General features: G+C 45.7%; 1 protein-coding gene across 1 annotated transcript in view; it reads right to left on the bottom strand.

Moving 5' to 3' along the window:
• Window positions 1-704: 704 nt before the first annotated feature.
• Window positions 705-17,643, bottom strand: part of LOC142317098 (RNA-binding protein 12B-like) — a 74,056-nt gene continuing 57,117 nt past the window's right edge. Inside the window, exon 4 of the mRNA XM_075353086.1 lies at window positions 705-1,119. The gene's annotated coding sequence lies outside the window, so the exon portion shown is untranslated. The remainder of the gene's footprint in view (window positions 1,120-17,643) is intronic.

The raw sequence follows: 17,643 nt of genomic DNA on the forward strand, positions 1-17,643 counted from the left end.
ACACCATCTGCAGCAAGATGATGCTGCAGGTCTTTGGAGGTGGTCTGTAGATTGTCCTTGACTGTTCTCACCTTTCTTCTCTGCCTTTCTGATATTTTTCTTGGCCTGCCACTTCTGGGCTTAACAAGAACTGTACCTGTGTTCTTCCATTTCCTTACTATGTTCCTCACAGTGGAAACTCACAGTTTAAATCTCTGAGACAACTTTTTGTATCCTTCCCCTGAACAACTATGTTGAATAATCTTTGTTTTCAGATCATTTGAGAGTTGTTTTGAGGAGCCCATGATGCCACTCTTCATAGGAGATTCAAATAGGAGAACAACTTGCAAGTGGCCACCTTAAATACCTTTTCTCATGATTGGATACATCTGCCTATGAAGTTCAAAGCTCCATGAGGTTACAAAACCAATTTAGTGCTTTAGTAAGTCAGTAAGTAGTTAGGAGTGTTCAAATCAAGAAATTGATAAGAGTGGCGATACTTTTGCACCGGTCAAATTTTGTTTAAATGCGGATTGCACATTTTCTGTTAGTACAATAAACCTCATTTCAATCCAGAAATATTACTCAGGCCATCAGTTATTAGATATATGAAACTGAAATAGCTGTTGCAAAAACCCAAATTGTTATATGAAAAAGTTTGGGCACCCCTATTAATATTAACCTTTTTTCTTTATGACTATCACACTTACTATCGACTTACCAGCGATCCCTATCAGGTCGCATCGTTTTCGGGATCGCTGGTAAGTCGTTGTGTGTGACTGGGCCTTAAGAAAAATATACATCCTTTTCTCTGCTGTGTGCATGCATCTTAGGTGAGGTGCATACTTTAGTCCAAAAATATAGTATATTTGAAGGAGATTTAGGCTGTCATCTTTCCAAAGCAGCAAGTATAGCGCAGACTGCATCACTATTCCGGCCTTCCCCTAAGGGAAAATCCTGACATACTAACTCATACACGGTTGTCATACACTGATGATATTAGTGTGGCAATCTCATATCTTGGTTTCCACCTGCCTGCCTTGAAAAACACAAACTTAAATACTTCTCCTTCGTGGTTTGTGCGTTCCATGTTCAATACTTACAGATCCAGGTCACTGGTTATTTACTTATTTTTAGTGCCTGTAACAAAGGAAATACAGGAAAACAGTTACAAAAACAGAACACTTCTTACTTATTGCACAATCTACAGTAGCTCACTTACAGGTCACTTTCCAACAGTTCAACTTGCTACATAACAATTTTTGAATTGCAGGCTTTTCTTTAAAGAGGACCTGTCACTTATTCAAAAATAGAGTTAAATGCCTTGGCAAAATCCCTTAGATCACCTGATTCTGCAGCTTTTTTTTTTCGTGTTAGTAGAGAGATGAGCGACCCTGAGGTTTGGTTTTCGAACCAAACACCAACTAAAAAAACACAGGGCTCAGGTTCGGAGTTCGAATGCTTTAACTGTGAACTTATCGCGAATGAGCATCGCTGTGCTCAGCTACGCTTGGTGCTCAGCCCAGTGCAAGCCGCTTGCAGTGTTTAGCTATGTGCGCACGTTGCGTATTTGCATGCAGTTACGCTGTGATCTGCACCGCAGCGTAACTGCATGCGTCCTGCGTCCCCAGCATAATCTATGAAGATTATGCAGGAGACGTGCGCATGTGGCGTATTAGAGCGCAGCGCTTCGGCTGCTGCCCAAAGTGTGCGTTCTAAGAAGTGACATGTCACTTCTTTCCTGCACTCTGCATGCATCCCCCACTGTCTATTGGAGGGGCTTCTCAGAGCGCATGGAATCTGCTTTTTTTTTTTCATTACGGACTCTTTCTGCAGCGACAAACGCTACGTGCGCACAGCCTTTGGGTGGCTCACTGGGGGTAACAACAGCGTGATCAGGTGTAGTGTGCATCAAGAAAAGAAAAAAAAAAAAGAAGAAGAAAAAATTGAAAATGACCGCCCTCCCTCGGAAGTGATCTGCTTATGACTGGCTGTATGTGGGCGGAGACTCAAACTGCCAATCATTGATTCCAAACTTCCTCAGGCCAGGTTCGGTCACGTAGAGGTTCGGTTTTTTTGCTGCCAGTGAACCGAACCGCCAAAAGGTTCGCTCATTTTACTCATTAGTCCCCTCTGGAGCACAGAATATGAAATCTGCTATACAGTATAATTTAAAGCGCACCAATCATCAGGATTTTCGTATATAAGCTAAAGCCAGTGCTTTACTGGCACTATCAGGCTGCTTATCTACATACTATTAGTTGTCAGCTCAGATGTTTAGGCTTTCAAATCCAAGAAAGTAAACTTTAAAAAAATCATCAGCTACTTGATTGGCATTTGCAACGCAGCAAATATATGGGTGGGTATTCATATGGATTCCCACCCCCCTGCCTGTTCCTCCTTCTCTCTGTTCTCTATGGTAAGAATTATACAAACGATTCCCTTTGTTGAAGGACCTGTGTGAGGACATGCCTATGTGACCTGGTATCCAGCTTTGTTGGCTGAGGCCCCGCCCCTTCTGGTCACATGGGTATGACCTCACACTAGTCTAACTATACTAAGGAACATGGTATCGATATTAGTTACCCATCAATCAATATTGCAGTCTCCAGGTGAGGCACCTATGCCTACGATGCGCATTTCACACTCGCGGCTTCCTCAGGTAACTAATATCGATACTATGTTCTGTCATGTATGCTGGGATTCCATGTAAACTTATCGGGATCTTTAATTCGTGGACATATTGGATACTACTGTGTAGAGATACCCAGTGCCTGTAATGAGCTCTACTGACATTCCACAAACCTTGTGTGGATTACAGGTAGTCCTCTACTTACGACGTTGATCCGTTCTTACGCGTCATCGTAAACCGAATATCGATGTAAGTCGGACTATACGTTCATACAGTACTGTACCATAATAACAGTACAGTACTGCAAACACTTAGCTTGGGAGGCAGCTGCAGAAGGTGCTGGAGATACTCGGGCCGGTATCAGATGAGTCTGGCTTATGTTTGGGAGCCATAATGAAGGGTGTTATGGCGTGTAGAAGACTCGTTTTCCTCTGTACAGCACTGGACTAGAGCGTCGTATAAAGCGTCGTAACCACAAAACGATGTAACTCGAGACCATTGTAACCCGAGGACTACCTGTATGCACTTTATTGATTTTATGGTTTCTGGGGTGTACACACAAATCCTGATATACAGTATGTGATAGTACAGAACGCTTTGGAAATTAATCATGCGGATTTAGGGATGTGATTCCTGTAAACTTCATTTTCCTTAGCATAGAGAGATAGAGTAGTGGATGCATGGTTCAGTTCTTACTCTCACAGTTAACTCTATCTTTGATGGAACCTTGTATTTAATGTGTCGTTTCCTAAAACCTAATTCACATCTAAGGAAAGATATTTTGAAGGTATTCCTTTGATTTGTATGATCTCCATTGGGTCTTGCGTATGTAACATGTACCGTATTTTTCAGACTATAAGACGCACCGGACCATAAGACGGACCCTGGTTTTAGAGGCGGAAAATAGGAAAAAAAAAATGTAAGCAAAAAATGTGGTCATGACACACTGTTATGGGGCGAGGATCTGCTGCTGACACTATTATGGGGGTAATGTCCCCAAATTCTCTGCTAAGGTACCCCATCCTGGTATATGCCCTCATCCTGCTATATACCCCCCATCCTGCTATATACTGCCATCCTGCTATATACCCCTATCCAGCTATATACCCTCATCCTGGAATATGCCCTCATCCTGCTATATACCCCCATCCTGCTATATGGCCCCATGCTGCAATATACTCTCATCCTGCTATATGGCCCCGTGCTCTTATATGGCCCCGTGCTCCTATATAGCATGTATCCTGTATCACACAAAAAACGTTTATACTCACCTTTCCTCGCTCCATGCAGCATCGCTCCTCATTCTGTCTGTGGCGGCAGCAGCACCGCTTACCTGTGTGGAGCCATCACCGGTCACTTCCGTGCAGCATGCGATCTCCTCCAGTCTGCCGGTCAGCTGAGCTGCGTGACTAGCGGCGCACAGCGATGACGTCATCGCTGTGCTCACTGCTTTCTACACAGATCAGCTGACCGGCAGACTGGAGATCGCGGTGCTGCACGGAAGTGTCCGGTGAGTATGCCGTACTTATTCACTGCTCCCCGCGCTGATGATGATGCGTGGGGGGCAGTGAATACAGCCGCACATGATCACTCCAGGCTGTATTGCCAGGGGTGATCACGGCTGGCTGTTAATTATCCGTGCACCCCCTGCCCATCACCCCGCCCACCTGTCAGTGACAGCTTTAGCGCTGAGAGATGGGCGGGAGGATGGGCGTGCATATGAAATGAGGGGGCCCACGTGGTCACGGCAGGCTGATACAGCCTGCTCGTGCCCCCAATGGCCCGCTCCACCGCAGCACCCTCATTCCCAGCCGCAACCCTTTAGTCAGACCATAAGACGCACCTCCAACATTTGGGGGAAGAAAAGTGCGTCTTATGGTCCGAAAAATACGGTATATAATATAAAATGATTAATTGCATGGAAATTTGGGTGGGAACCTTTTTTCTGGGTTATTTTATCACATTGATTGAGAACAGTGTATGTGTCTATATAAATGTTTAGATGAATTGAATAAAATACATTTAATATTTTTGCAAAAAAACCTTCTTGCGTTAAAGGACATTTTTCTTTAATGGTCTGAAGAGGTATGTAGGAATCAGCCTGATAGTGTCAGTTTGGCACTGGCTTTAGCTTCTACAAAAATCCTGATTGGTTCCCTTTAACTAGGCCTTTCTACAGAGTCTTGTCTGGGGGCATTTGCTTTCACCCCTCCATCCCAGACACTGCCATTCAGAGCTCAGCAGCATCTTAAACTGCTAGATCAGCTGCAGAGCTGTGACTGAAAAAAGCTGTGGATAAAAAGCGCAATAGGGTCTCACCCAATTTACGTAGAAGAGATGACAAAAGGTGGTCGCTCACCTTGTGTGGTTGTGCAACTCACAACCAGTAAATGATCGTGAACAGCTACTGCAGGATCCACGCGTCCAAAAGAGTGAAGCAGAAGTACAGGAACCAGATAAAAATCTGGAGAAAAAACTGCGCTGCTGCAAAGGAAGAAAGAGTCCAAACCAGCGAGTAACAAACATGGGTGGTTTATTTCCACACGTTTCAAAGTACAGTATATACTCACTTCATCAGGAAATCCACCGAGGGGGGGGGGGGATAAAAATATGGATTTGTGGATTTCCTGATGAAGAAGTGAGGATACACTTTGAAATGTGTAGCAATAAACCACCCATTTTCATTACTCGATGATTTGTGTATTTTCTTCCTTTACAGCAGTGCAGTTTTCTCTCCACATTTTTCCTGGTTCCTCTACTGCTGCTGAGCTGTGATTAGCAGCGTCTAGGAGAGGGGGTGAACGCTCACCTGGAAGACTAAAGAAATCACTAATAAGGCTGGAGTCACACTTGAACGTCCCTTTGCTACGAGGATTGCATCGCTTGGACCAGCCGCCCGCTCTTCTATTTCTATGAGGTTGCACATTCCAGTCCGGGTGATTCAAACCTACAGTGTGTCACACACAAGTGTGACTCAAGCCTTAGGCGGCCTTTGCATGTTGCGACATCGCAAGCCGATGCTGCGATGTCGCACGCGATAGTCCCCGCCCCCGTCACAGGTACAATATCTTGTGATAGCTGGCGTAGCGAAAATTATCGCTACGCCAGCTTCACATGCACTCACCTGCCCTGCGACCATCGCTCTGGCCGGTGACCCGCCTCCTTCCTAAGTGGGCGGGTCGTGCGGCGTCATAGCGACGTCACACGGCAGGCGGCAAATAGCGGCGGAGGGGCGGAGATGAGCAGGATGTAAACATCCCGCCCACCTCCTTCCTTCCACATAGCCGCCGGCGGCAGGTAAGCTGATGTTCCTCGCTCCTGCGGCGTTATACACAGCGATGTGTGCAGCCGCAGGAGCGAGGAACTACATCGTACCTGTCGCTGCAGCATAATTATGAAAAAGTCGGAGCCTGCAACGATGATACGATAACGACGCTTTTGTACTCGTTAATCATATCATCTAGCATTTACACACTACGATCTCGAAAGTGACGCCGGAAGTGCGTCACTTTCGATTTGACCCCACCGACATCGCATGTGCGGTGTTGCAACGTGCAAAGCCACCCTTAGACTGTATAGCAGAGATTTCACATACTGCGCTTCAGAATGAACAAATTCGAATATGTTTGCAATGGAGCGACACAGTGCAAAATGGAAAACAGCTGTAGAGTCAGGGGCGCTCAGAGAGGTTCAAACTTAATTTTAAAACACTGAGCATGTGACAGGTTCTCATTAATCCTTACCCAGTCCTCAATTTGCGCGCAAGATAAACTGATCAATTGTCAAGTTTTGGGGTGGGTGTTCATTTTCACCATCAGTGTGACATGTATTTTTCCAAACCTCTACTACCCATTAGATAGTAAAATGAACAGCACTGATAACATCCATGTGTGTTTGTCCTATAAATCAGAAAATCAAATAAAAAACGAAAAAAAAAATAAAAGAAAATATCCTTTTTTGTGAACACTCATTGAACCCCCCCCCCCCTTAAGAAAATCCAACTGGATCTATTTTCCTGTACAAGCCTTTATCTCAATGGGTGCGTGCCTATTATCAGTGTTCACAGAGTTATGGACGCAGCATGCTTCAGCTGTGTCCAAAACGCTGCGTTGTGCAGTATGAGCACAGTGAATGGGTTTGTATGGCCTGCAGCGAAAACTGACCTGCTGTGTGTCTTTGCGAGCTGCAGCATGTCAATTGTTTGTCGCTAGCGTTCTCCGCAGGGCGAACAGAGAGAGAGAGGCCGCAGCACCGTGAACCCAGATCGTGGGTACATACCCTAACGGTGCTAGAGGAATCAATCGGTAGCTACTTTACAGGAAAAAGTTTGTATGGACCAAGTCTCTAGCGTGAACCACAGGTTGAAGAGATTTCACCATGCAATGTCTGAGATTACTACAGAGCTCTGGTCACAAACTAATTTCAAACGTCTAATATTTCTTAAAGAAACAGACGGGACCTCGCTGCGCGACCGTGGAAAGATCAAGATAAGATAGTGATTTTTATTGTCGACGTGTTTCTGAGAGCAATTTTTCCTTTAGGGCAAAAATCATATTCTTGCCCTGAAGGAGAAATTGCTCTCAGAAACGTGTCGACAATAAAAAAAAAAAATCACTATCTTATCTGGTCTGGATCTTTCCACGGTCGCAAGGCGGAGTACAGTCTTTCTTTGAGGGCTCTTTTCCACTTGTGTTTAAAAATTCACAGCGACACACGGCTAGAAATGTGAGTCAAGTGTCCTGTCTATGATCTGCGTGTGGTCTGCGTACGGTGTGCGTATTTTTCCTCACATAGCATCCGTATGACATGCGAGTGCTATGTGAGTGTTTATGCAAGCAGCGTAGGACTGGCTACCGGAGGAATCTCCAGTAATACCAGGCCTGGCCGCGGTTACCTGCACTGAACCCCGGATCCGTCACCTGAGCTCCAGAAATCAGCCCGGTCTGTCTGCAGCTGTAATGAACTGAACAGCAATCGCCGGGGAATCAATCATTCAACGCTCGCTGTTCAGGCTGCACTCTGGAGCTCAGGTGACAGCTCCAGAGTTCAGTGCATGAAACCGCGGCCAGGACTGGTGTTACTGGAGATTCCTCCGGTAGCCAGTCTGACGCGGTATGGAAGTGTCAAGGATCCGTGTGACATGCGTATGCCATCTGTATGACATGCGCATGTCACCCGGATTCTGATTTTTTTTTTCTCGCTCCCATAGGATTGCATGAGGGTGCGAGAGCTGAAACTCTGAAATCGCAGCATGCTGCGATTTCACCGAGAGCACGAGACGCGCCGTAAAAGATTTAGCAAGAGGACACGGCCTCATTGATTAACACTGGTGCGAGTTCGATCCGATTTTCTATCTGATCGCACTGGCACATAGAAATCGCAAGTGGAGAAGAGCCCTGAGGAATACTATTACCCCTAGGGATGCTGCAGTTTACGTTTAAAAAAAAAAAAAAAAGCAGATCACAGACATGGCACAAAGCTAAGGTCATTTCAAATGTCAACTTTCTGGCTTTAAGAAACACTAAAAATAAATAAATAAATAAATAAATAAATAATGGAAACATAATGTGCTAGCCAGGTTACTTTTCAAGACCAAACAAGAAGAAAAATTATGGAATCACTCAATTCCGAGGTAAAAATTATGGAATCATGAAAAACAAACAAAAGAACACTCCAATACATCACTAGTATTTTGTTGCACCACCTCTGGCTTTTATAACAGCTTACAGTCTCTGAGACATGGACTTAATGAGTGACAAACAGTACTCTTCATCAAACTGGCTCCAACTTTCTCTGATTGCTGTTGGCAGATCAGCTTTGCAACTTGGAACCTTCTCATGGACCATTTTCTTCAACTTCCACCAAAGATTTTCAATTGGATTGAGATCTGGACTATTTGCAGGCCACGTCATTGACCTTATGTGTCTTCTTTCAAGGAATTATTTCACAATTTTTGCTCTATGGCAGGATGCATTATCATCTTGATAAATGGATTTCATCATCTCCAAACATCCTTTCAACTGATGAAATAAGAAAAGTGTCCAAAATTTCAATGTAAACTTGGGCATTTATTGAAGACTAGCTGTACTACCCGGCTTCGCCCGGGTTAATAACTGTTGTTAACAAAATAGAATGTATTAACATTCCCGGGATAGAATGTATAAATTGAATGTATTAACGCCCGGGATAGTAACTGTCTGTTTCTCTCCCATTCTCTGTCTGTCTTCCCCTCTGTATATTCTCTGTCTGTCTCCCCCTCTGTATATATCTGTCTCTCTCTCTTTCCCTGTCTGTCTCCCTGTTTCTGTCTCTGTCTCTTTGTGTGTCTGTCTCTTTCCCTGGCTGCATTGTGACACGCCAACATTCCATATAAGGGCGTGGCTGCGCATTCTTCTGAAGTTCTGGCTGCACTGTGGCTCCCAGCTCCATTCGCTTTAATGGAGGCAGGTTTTTTGGCAAATAACTAAATCGCGGGGTTAAAATTTCCCCTCAAAACATAGCCTATGACGCTCTCGGGGTCCATACGTGTGAGTGTGCAAAATTGTATGGCTGTAGCTGCAACGGTGCAGATGCCAATCCCAGACATACACACACACACACACACACACACACACCTTTATATATTAGATGTAATGACAGCCATCTCCCCAGTACCTTTACCTGACATGCAGCCCCATGTCATCAATGACTGTGGAAATTTACATGTTCTCTTCAGGCAGTCATCTTTATAAATCTCATTGGAACAACAAGCAAAAGTTCCAGCATCATCAACTTGCCCAATGAAGATTGGCAATTCATCACTGATCAGGACTTTCATCCTGTCATCCACAGTCCACGATTGCTTTTCCTTAGCCCATTGTAACCTCGTTTTTTTCTGTTTAGGTGTTAATGATTGCTTTTGTTTAGCTTTTCTGCATGTAAATCCCATTTCCTTTAGGTGGTTTCTTACAGTTCGGTCACAGACATTGACTCCAGTTTCCTCCCATTCGTTCCTTGTTTGTTTTGTTGTGTATTTCCTGTTTGACACATATTGCTTTAAAAGTTTCCTGTCTTGATGCTTTGATGCCTTCCTTGGTCTAACAGTAGGTTTGCCTTTAACAACCTTATCAAGTTGTTTGTATTTGGTCCATATTTTAGACAGCTGACTGAACCAACATTTTTTGCAATATTGCGTGGTGATTTACCCTCTTTTAAGAGTATGATAATCCTCTCCTTTGTTTCAATTGACATCTCTGGTCTTGGAGTCATGATTCATGTCATTCCACTTGGTGAAACAGCTCTCCAATGTGTGATTACTCCTTTTTAGATACAGACTAACGAGCAGATCTTATTTGATGCAGGTGTTAGTTTTGGGAATGACAATTTACAGGGCAATTCCATTATTTTTACCTCAGAATTGAGCGATTACATATTTTTCCCCTCTGTTTGGTTTTGAAAAGTAACAGTTACTGGTTAGCACATTAGGTTATGATTTTTTTTTCCAGTGTTTCTTAAAGCCAGAAAGTTGCCATTTGAAATGACTTTAGTTTTGTGCCATGTCTGTGATCTGCTTTTTATAAACAAAAGTAAAAACAACTGAATGAACATCCTGAGAGCCAGGTGATTCCATAATTTTTGCCAGGGGTTGTAGTTTAGATGAAAATTGTTTTCAAACAATTACACTACAGTACAGCTTCTTTAATGTTGGTAGACCTCATGATGAGTAACTGCACCTTAGCTGCACTGTCTATTTGAGTCTGAGATGATCTGTAATACACTTGTGTTTTTCAGAAGGGGCATACTGGAGTCAGATACTGATTCATTAGGAGGTGCACACCTTATAATGAATCAGGAGCCTCTGAAATGTGGCGTGCTTCTCATCATAAATCTTTACACCAATCAGGGACTGGAGTGAGATTTGTCAAGTAGCAAATTAATTTGACAAACGGGGATTTCCATGCCCCCCATTGCGGTCCAGCGCCAACAGAGTGAGAACGCCAAAAGATGCAAAACTTTACAGCAGCCTCGTGTTGCACCAAAAAGGTTTGGCTTTTCAAAGCTTTTTACGCCATAATTCTGGAGGAAAAGCTTTGATGAATCGGGCCCTTAGTATTTCAGACATCCGCTGTGTGCACTCAGATTAGCTGCTGTGTGTAATCACTCATACATGTATTAGGAATCTGTGATGGCTATAAAAAGTAAAAATATAGTAAAGAACAAAAAACACAGACCCAAAAACGGTCACTTTCCTAAAAAATGTTAATGGATGGATTTTTTTGGTTCATCTTGCAGCTTATTTATTTTACACAATATTCTACAGCTGCCATAATTTAGAGGGATGAGGTGAAAAGCTCTTGCCAGATAACCTGCTGAGCCTCTGGCATAAGGCTGCTTTCACATATCCGTTTTTTTGCTGAGCGGCACAATACGACGCTCTGCAGAAAAAACGCAACCTTTTTTTGCCGCCGGTTGCGTTTTTTCCCGCATAGACTTGTATTAGCGCCGTATTGTGTCGCATGGCCTTGCGTTGTGTTCGGTTTTTGCCGGATGCGGCATATTTAGCCCATGCGGCGGCCGGATGGAACGTTGCCTGGCACGTTTTTGCTGCGGCGAAAAAAAACGCATCGTGCCAGATCCAGCGCGATTTACAATGCAAGCCTATGGACGCCGGATGCGGCGTCCTGCGGCAAAAAACGCATCCGGCCGCCGAATGCGGTTTTTTGCACTGCGCATGCTCAGTATCAAGCCGCATCAGTGAAAAACGAACAGGCCGCATGGAAAAACGTATGCAACGGATCAGTTTTTTTCGCCGCATCTGTTGCATAGGTTTTTGAGCCGGATTGAGCCGCACTGCTAAAACCGGATGTGTGAAAGCAGCCTTAGGGGTTGTGTTTTTACAGGATCTGAGTGTACTCTGGCTGACTTCTCATGGGACAGTCAGGCTTCTTTGTTGTTTTTGTTTTACTGTTAGATAATGGTGTTCTGTTGCTCAGGTCAAAGAAAATTTCTGGGAATTGAACTCTAAATTCAGTGCAAATAAAATCGGATCGGTTTTTCATTGTTAGGGATCATTCACACCTAGGGAAATAAAACTGAACTGTTTTTCAATCAATGTGCTGGATCTGATTTTCAGTCATTTTTGGTCAATGCGTCCATTTTTCTTGTATGCAACAAAAACAAAAAAGTTCCTCACTTCAACTCATTGAAGTGGTCATGTTCCCATGTAGCGTAAACACTGAAGTTGTTACCATCAGAGTGTTAATGATTGTTCACAGATTGGGATTTTTTTTTTTAATAAAGCTTCTTCTATCCATAATGTTAAAGGGAACCTGGCAGGTGCAATATGCAGCCAGAGCCACGAGCAGTTCTGAGTGCATATTGCTAATCCCTGCCTAAAGCTGGGTTTACACACTGCAACATCGCAAAGGACATCGCTGTAACGTCACCGGTTTGGTGACGCAATAGCGACCTCCCTAAGTCTCTGGTGAGTCGCTGGTGAGCTGTCAAACAGGCAAACCTGGCCAACAACTCAACAGCGATCCGGACCTGCAGAGCGACCTAGCTGGTTGTTGGGGACGTTGATAAGCAGCCTTTTGAAAGGGAAGTTGCTAACAAAGTCTCTGCAAAGTCTTCACACACTGAAACTTCATGCTGCACAGCGGGAAACAAAGGACCTAGGAATGGTCCTGAACGATTTGTAACGATTACAACTTCACAGCAGGGGCCGGGTCGCTGATAGGTTTCACACACTGCAACATCGCAAACAACATCGCTATTGCGTCACAAAACCGGTGACGTTACAGCGATGTCGTTTGAGATGTTGCAGTGTGTAAACCCAGCTTAACCGTCTCTGTATACACTAGCATAGATAAAGAGATCTTTAGAAAAAGTATTTCTAAAGATCTTTTATCATTTACTAATGAGCTCTGAGACTAGTCGCCTGGGTGTTAGGGGTGCTTCACACACAGCGAGCTCGCTGCCGAGATCGCTGCTGAGTCACGCTTTTTGTGACGCAGCAGTGACCTCATTAGCGATCTCGCTGTGTGTGACAATGAGCAGCGATCTGGCCCCTGCTGCGAGATCGCTGCTCGTTACACACAGCCCTGGTTCGTTTTCTTCAAAGCCGCTCTCCTGCTGTGACACACAGATCGCTGTGTGTGACAGCAAGAGAGCGACAAATGAAGCGAGCAGGGAGCAGGAGCCGGCGTCTGACAGCTGAGGTAAGCTGTATCCAAGATAAACATCGGGTAACCAAGGTGGTTACCCGATATTTACCTTAGTTACCAGCCTCCGCAGCTCTCACGCTGCCTGTGCTGCCGGCTCCGGCTCTCTGCACATGTAGCTGCTGTACACATCGGGTTAATTAACCCGATGTGTACAGCAGCTAGGAGAGCAAGGAGCCAGCGCTCAGTGTGCGCGGCTCCCTGCTCCCTGCTCACACTGGTAACTAATGTAAACATCGGGTAACCATACCCGATGTTTACCTTAGTTACCAGTCTCCGCAGCTTCCAGACGGCGGCTCCGTGCAAGCGCAGCGTCGCTTGCACGTCGCTGCTGGCTGGGGGCTGTTCACTGGTCGCTGGTGAGATCTGCCTGTTTGATAGCTCACCAGCGACCATGTAGCGATGCAGCAGCGATCCTGACCAGGTCAGATCGCTGGTCGGATCGCTGCTGCATCGCTAAAGTGTGAAGGTACCCTTAGTTCCCCTTGGCTAGTTGGCCCCATTATCATGTACTTAGTACGCCCCTGTGGCCATGCTAACATGCTAATGAATGTGCGGCGTCAGAGGATTCTCTCATTTACCTCTCCCCGACGCTGGATTTCGGTTTAAAGCGCATGTTCCCGGACTTCCGGTCATTTGCACTACTTCAGTTTGAAGTTGGGACGCGTACACACGGCTTCATGACCGTAACTCTGGTGTCATGCGCACTGAGCCACAATCCAGCGTTGGGCGGCAATGGCAGCGGAGAGGTGAGTGAGATCATTCTCTGATGCTGCACATTCATTAGCATGTTAGCACACCCACAAGGGTGTGCTTACATGCTAGTAGGCAGACTAGCAAAGGAAGAAACGCCCGGGTGACTAGTCCCCGAGCTCATTAGCATACAATAAAAGATCTTTAGAAATACTTTTTCTAAAGATCTCTTTATCTATGCTACCAGATGCAGGGACGGTTAGGCAGGGATTAGCAATATACATCCATAACTGCTCGTGGTTCTGGGTGCACATTGCACCTGACGGGTTCCCTTTAATGACAGGCAATGAGCAGATTGCACACTGATTATGCCATCCAAGTGCTGCTTGTGATCCTCAAGGATCCATAGACTTCAGCTGGTTCACAATTTTGAATGATTAAAGGGAGCAACACTATTAACCTGTAGATATAAGGTCAATTTGCAAGTTAGTGTTCTGAAGTGTCCAGCAGTGTGCAGGTTTCAGTCATGGAGCCAGTGCGGGTTGTCACTTCTATGTAGAGGGAGAGTTGGCAATAGGCAAGCCCCCCGCACAGCTGGTTCTAATGATGAATGGCTGTCAGTCAATACAGTGGGGTGCGCAGTTACAGCTGCCGCTCCCCATATACAGAGCGGTGACTGAACCCACGCTGGCACCGCCTCATTGACTGAACCCGGAAGCTGCTGGAAGAGGAGGGAATTAAAGTCCTTTTCTTCCTAGCAGTGGGGTTTAATGTGCAGGTGCTGGGCAGGTTCAGAATGTTATTTACCTGCAGATTAAGGGCATTTTCCCATGTGACAGATTCCCTTTAAGTAATTACAGCACTGCATTTGTCATTAAATGCTCATTTCAAGCAACCCCAATGTTGAGAGCAGCTCAACACATCTGCTGTGAGGAGACCTTTTTGCTCTGGGCTGTGATTCTCCCTGTGTGGCAGCTCGGCACCATACGATAGTGCAGTGGCTCACAGGAAATTCACAATGCAAACCGGAGCCCAGCTCCTCACAGATGTGCTGCGCTGCTGTGTATTGCGCTGAGTCAGCACATAGTGACACACAGGCAGAAGATCACTGTATGAGCCACTAACTCGCTGGTCAGCACGGTGACATTGTAGAGGGAAGCGCTCGGCCAGTCAGACTATGGCTGTGTAGTGTGACATCAGGGTAACGGCACATAAGTAGATCACTGTGCACACCCGAGGTCACAGCATCCGCTAGGAATGTGTGGCACATAGGAAGTTAGGAGAAAACAGAGTTGAACTACAGAGACCATAACCACGTCTATGGGATTTCTCAATGAGGCCTAATAGAAAGTATGGTGTAGCTACATATTTCATGGGTTGGCTCACTGGCGGAAATGTCGTCGGTGCAACTGCACTGGGACCCAGTAGGGTGGTTAGTAGTGATGAGCGGACCCGGACTGTAGAAGTCCGGATCCACGTGGTTTCAAAGATACCCGGGTGATGAACCCGGGATTCTGCGTGTTTGATGCAGATACAGCACTCGAGAAATTACAAAAAATAAAAAAAAGGAGAGAAATAAAGAAAGAAAGAAAATAAGAATGAAGCAATTAGCGTTGGGTCCCCATATATTATGACACCCAGCACAGATCAAGCATATGCGTACAGGGTGCAGACCCAAGACCTTTGCTTATCTAGGCGGTGTATCAAAAGAAAAAAGGAACCTCATGCTTTTTTTGTTTAAACTATTTAAATACATAAATTAAAAAAAAAAAAAACGGCATGCAGTCCCCCCCCAATTTGGATACCCAACCATGATAAAGCATGGGGTCCTGGCTCAGTTACATCCTGGAGCCTGGAGAGACCAATAACACATTTAATCTCTCCAGGCTCTGGGAAACACTGACATCACTCGGTTCACCGGAGGTCATATTTGGGTTCCCACGGTGTGACATCTGGTGACCTAAAGCACTCTGGCTTAGGGTAAGTTCACACAGTGCGTTTTTCGCGGCGTTTTTGCGCAGTTTTCGGGTGCGTTTTTTTCTCAGAAAACTGCATGACTTTGCTTCCCCAGCAAAGTCTGAGTTTTCATTTTTGCTGTCTGCACACAGCGTTTTTTTTTCAGCTGCGTTTTTGTGGTGCCACAAAAACGCAGCATGTCAATTATTCCCGCGTTTTTCACTGCGCTTTTCATCCATGGAGTGCAATGGGATGTTGAAAGACGCAATGAGAAACGCAAATAGCTATGTTTTGGTGCGTTTCTAAGACCAAAAACGCAGCTATAAACGCAGGAGGTGGGTAGTAAAGTGACGTGTACAGGAAGAGGATTCCTTCTGTCAGTAAATTAAAAACACAGAAGCGTGAATCCTCCCGGTACCGTCACCGCCGCTTCCACCTCCTGTCCTGGGCATGTATGCTGCCGTGCGGTGCCATGTCTGGGCGGGAGGTGGAAGCGGCTGCGAAAACAAAAGTGAACAGTAGAAAAAAAAAAAAAAAAAAAGTTATACTCACCTGTCTGCAGACTCCCGGTGCCATGCCCGCTCCCAGATCCTCCTACCGGTACCGCTGCTCCGGGTGCGTGCAGTCTCCCCGGGTACGTATGCCTGCAGGATGCAGGACCTGGCGATGGATCACCTGATGCAGTCACCTGACGCATCAGCTGATCGTAAGTCTCGGGCTGACGCCGGCGCCCACCCGGTTATCAGCGGATGCGTCAGGAGACTTCATCCCTGATTACCGGCAGCTGCTGCAGCGATCGGACAGGATCAGACTCCCGCCCCATCGCTCCAGGAGCTGCCGGTAATCAGCACATAAGTGAGTATTTTTTTTTGCACCGATGCATCAGCTGATTGTATAATCGGCTTTTATACAATCAGCTGATGTGTGATGTGATTCAGCCCCTAGAACCTGACACATCATCTGATCGCTTTGCCTTCCAGCAAACCAATCAGATGATATTGGATCCGGATTGGACGGCGCGGGACCCTTGACCCAGGATTACTGCGGAGGGGGGTTCTTTATTTCAATAAAGATGGAGTCACTAATTGTGTTGTTTTATTTCTAATAAAAATATTTTTTCTGTGTGTTGTTTTTTTTTTTTTATCTTTACTAGAAATTCATGGTGGCCATGTCTAATATTGGCGTGACACTATGAATTTCGGGTTTAGGGCCAGCTATACAGCTAGCCCTAACCCCATTATTACCCAGCGAGCCACCTGGCATCAGGGCAGCTGGAAGAGTTGGATACAGCGCCAGAAGATGGCGCTTCTATGAAAGCGCCATTTTCTGGGGTGGCTGCGGGACTGCAATTCACAGCGGGGGTGCCCAGAAAGCATGGGCACCCTGCACTGTGGATTCCAATCCCCAGCTGCCTAGTGGTACCCGGCTGGACTCAAAAATTGGGCGAACCTCACGTTTTTTTTTTTTCAATTATTTCATGAAATAATTAAAAAAAAAAAAAAGGGCTTCCCTATAATTTTGGTTCCCAGCCAGGTACAAATAGGCAGCTGGGGGTTGGGGGCAGCCCGTACCTGCCTGCTGTACCCGGCTAGCATACAAAAATATCGCGAAGCCCACGTCATTTCTTTTGTTTGGGGGGGGCAAAGAAATCCTGCATACAGTCCTGGAAGGAGGATGCTGAGCCTTGTAGTTCGACAGCTGCTGTCTGCTCTCCTGCATACACTATTGGATGGAGGATGCTGAGCCTTGTAGGTCTGCTCCCCCTGACTCTCCCTCAAGCATACAGTCCTGGATGGAGCATGCTGAGCCTTGTAGTTCTGCAGCTGCTGTCTGCTCTCCTGCATACACTATTAGATGGAGTATGCTGAGCCTTGTAGTTCTGCAGCTGTCTGCTCTTCTGCATACACTAGTGGAGAATGAAGAACACATTGAAGGAAATGACATACCTTTTTTTGTTCACTGATAAAAAATGCATAAAGACGCAGTGAGCAAAAACGCAGCAAAAAAACGCACCAAATCGCGGCAAAACGCGTGCGTTTTTTGCCGCGGGTGCGTTTTTTGCCGCAAAAAACGCACAAAAACGCAGCGTCAAAAAAACGCAGTGTGTGAACCTAGCCTTAAAGTACAAGGCCGTGCCCACACACCTTTAACACCGACAGTGCCAGCCAGGGGTCGGGGAGT

The sequence above is a fragment of the Anomaloglossus baeobatrachus genome, chromosome 6 (genome assembly GCF_048569485.1).
Source record: "Anomaloglossus baeobatrachus isolate aAnoBae1 chromosome 6, aAnoBae1.hap1, whole genome shotgun sequence".
Classification (NCBI taxonomy): Eukaryota; Metazoa; Chordata; class Amphibia; order Anura; family Aromobatidae; genus Anomaloglossus; species Anomaloglossus baeobatrachus.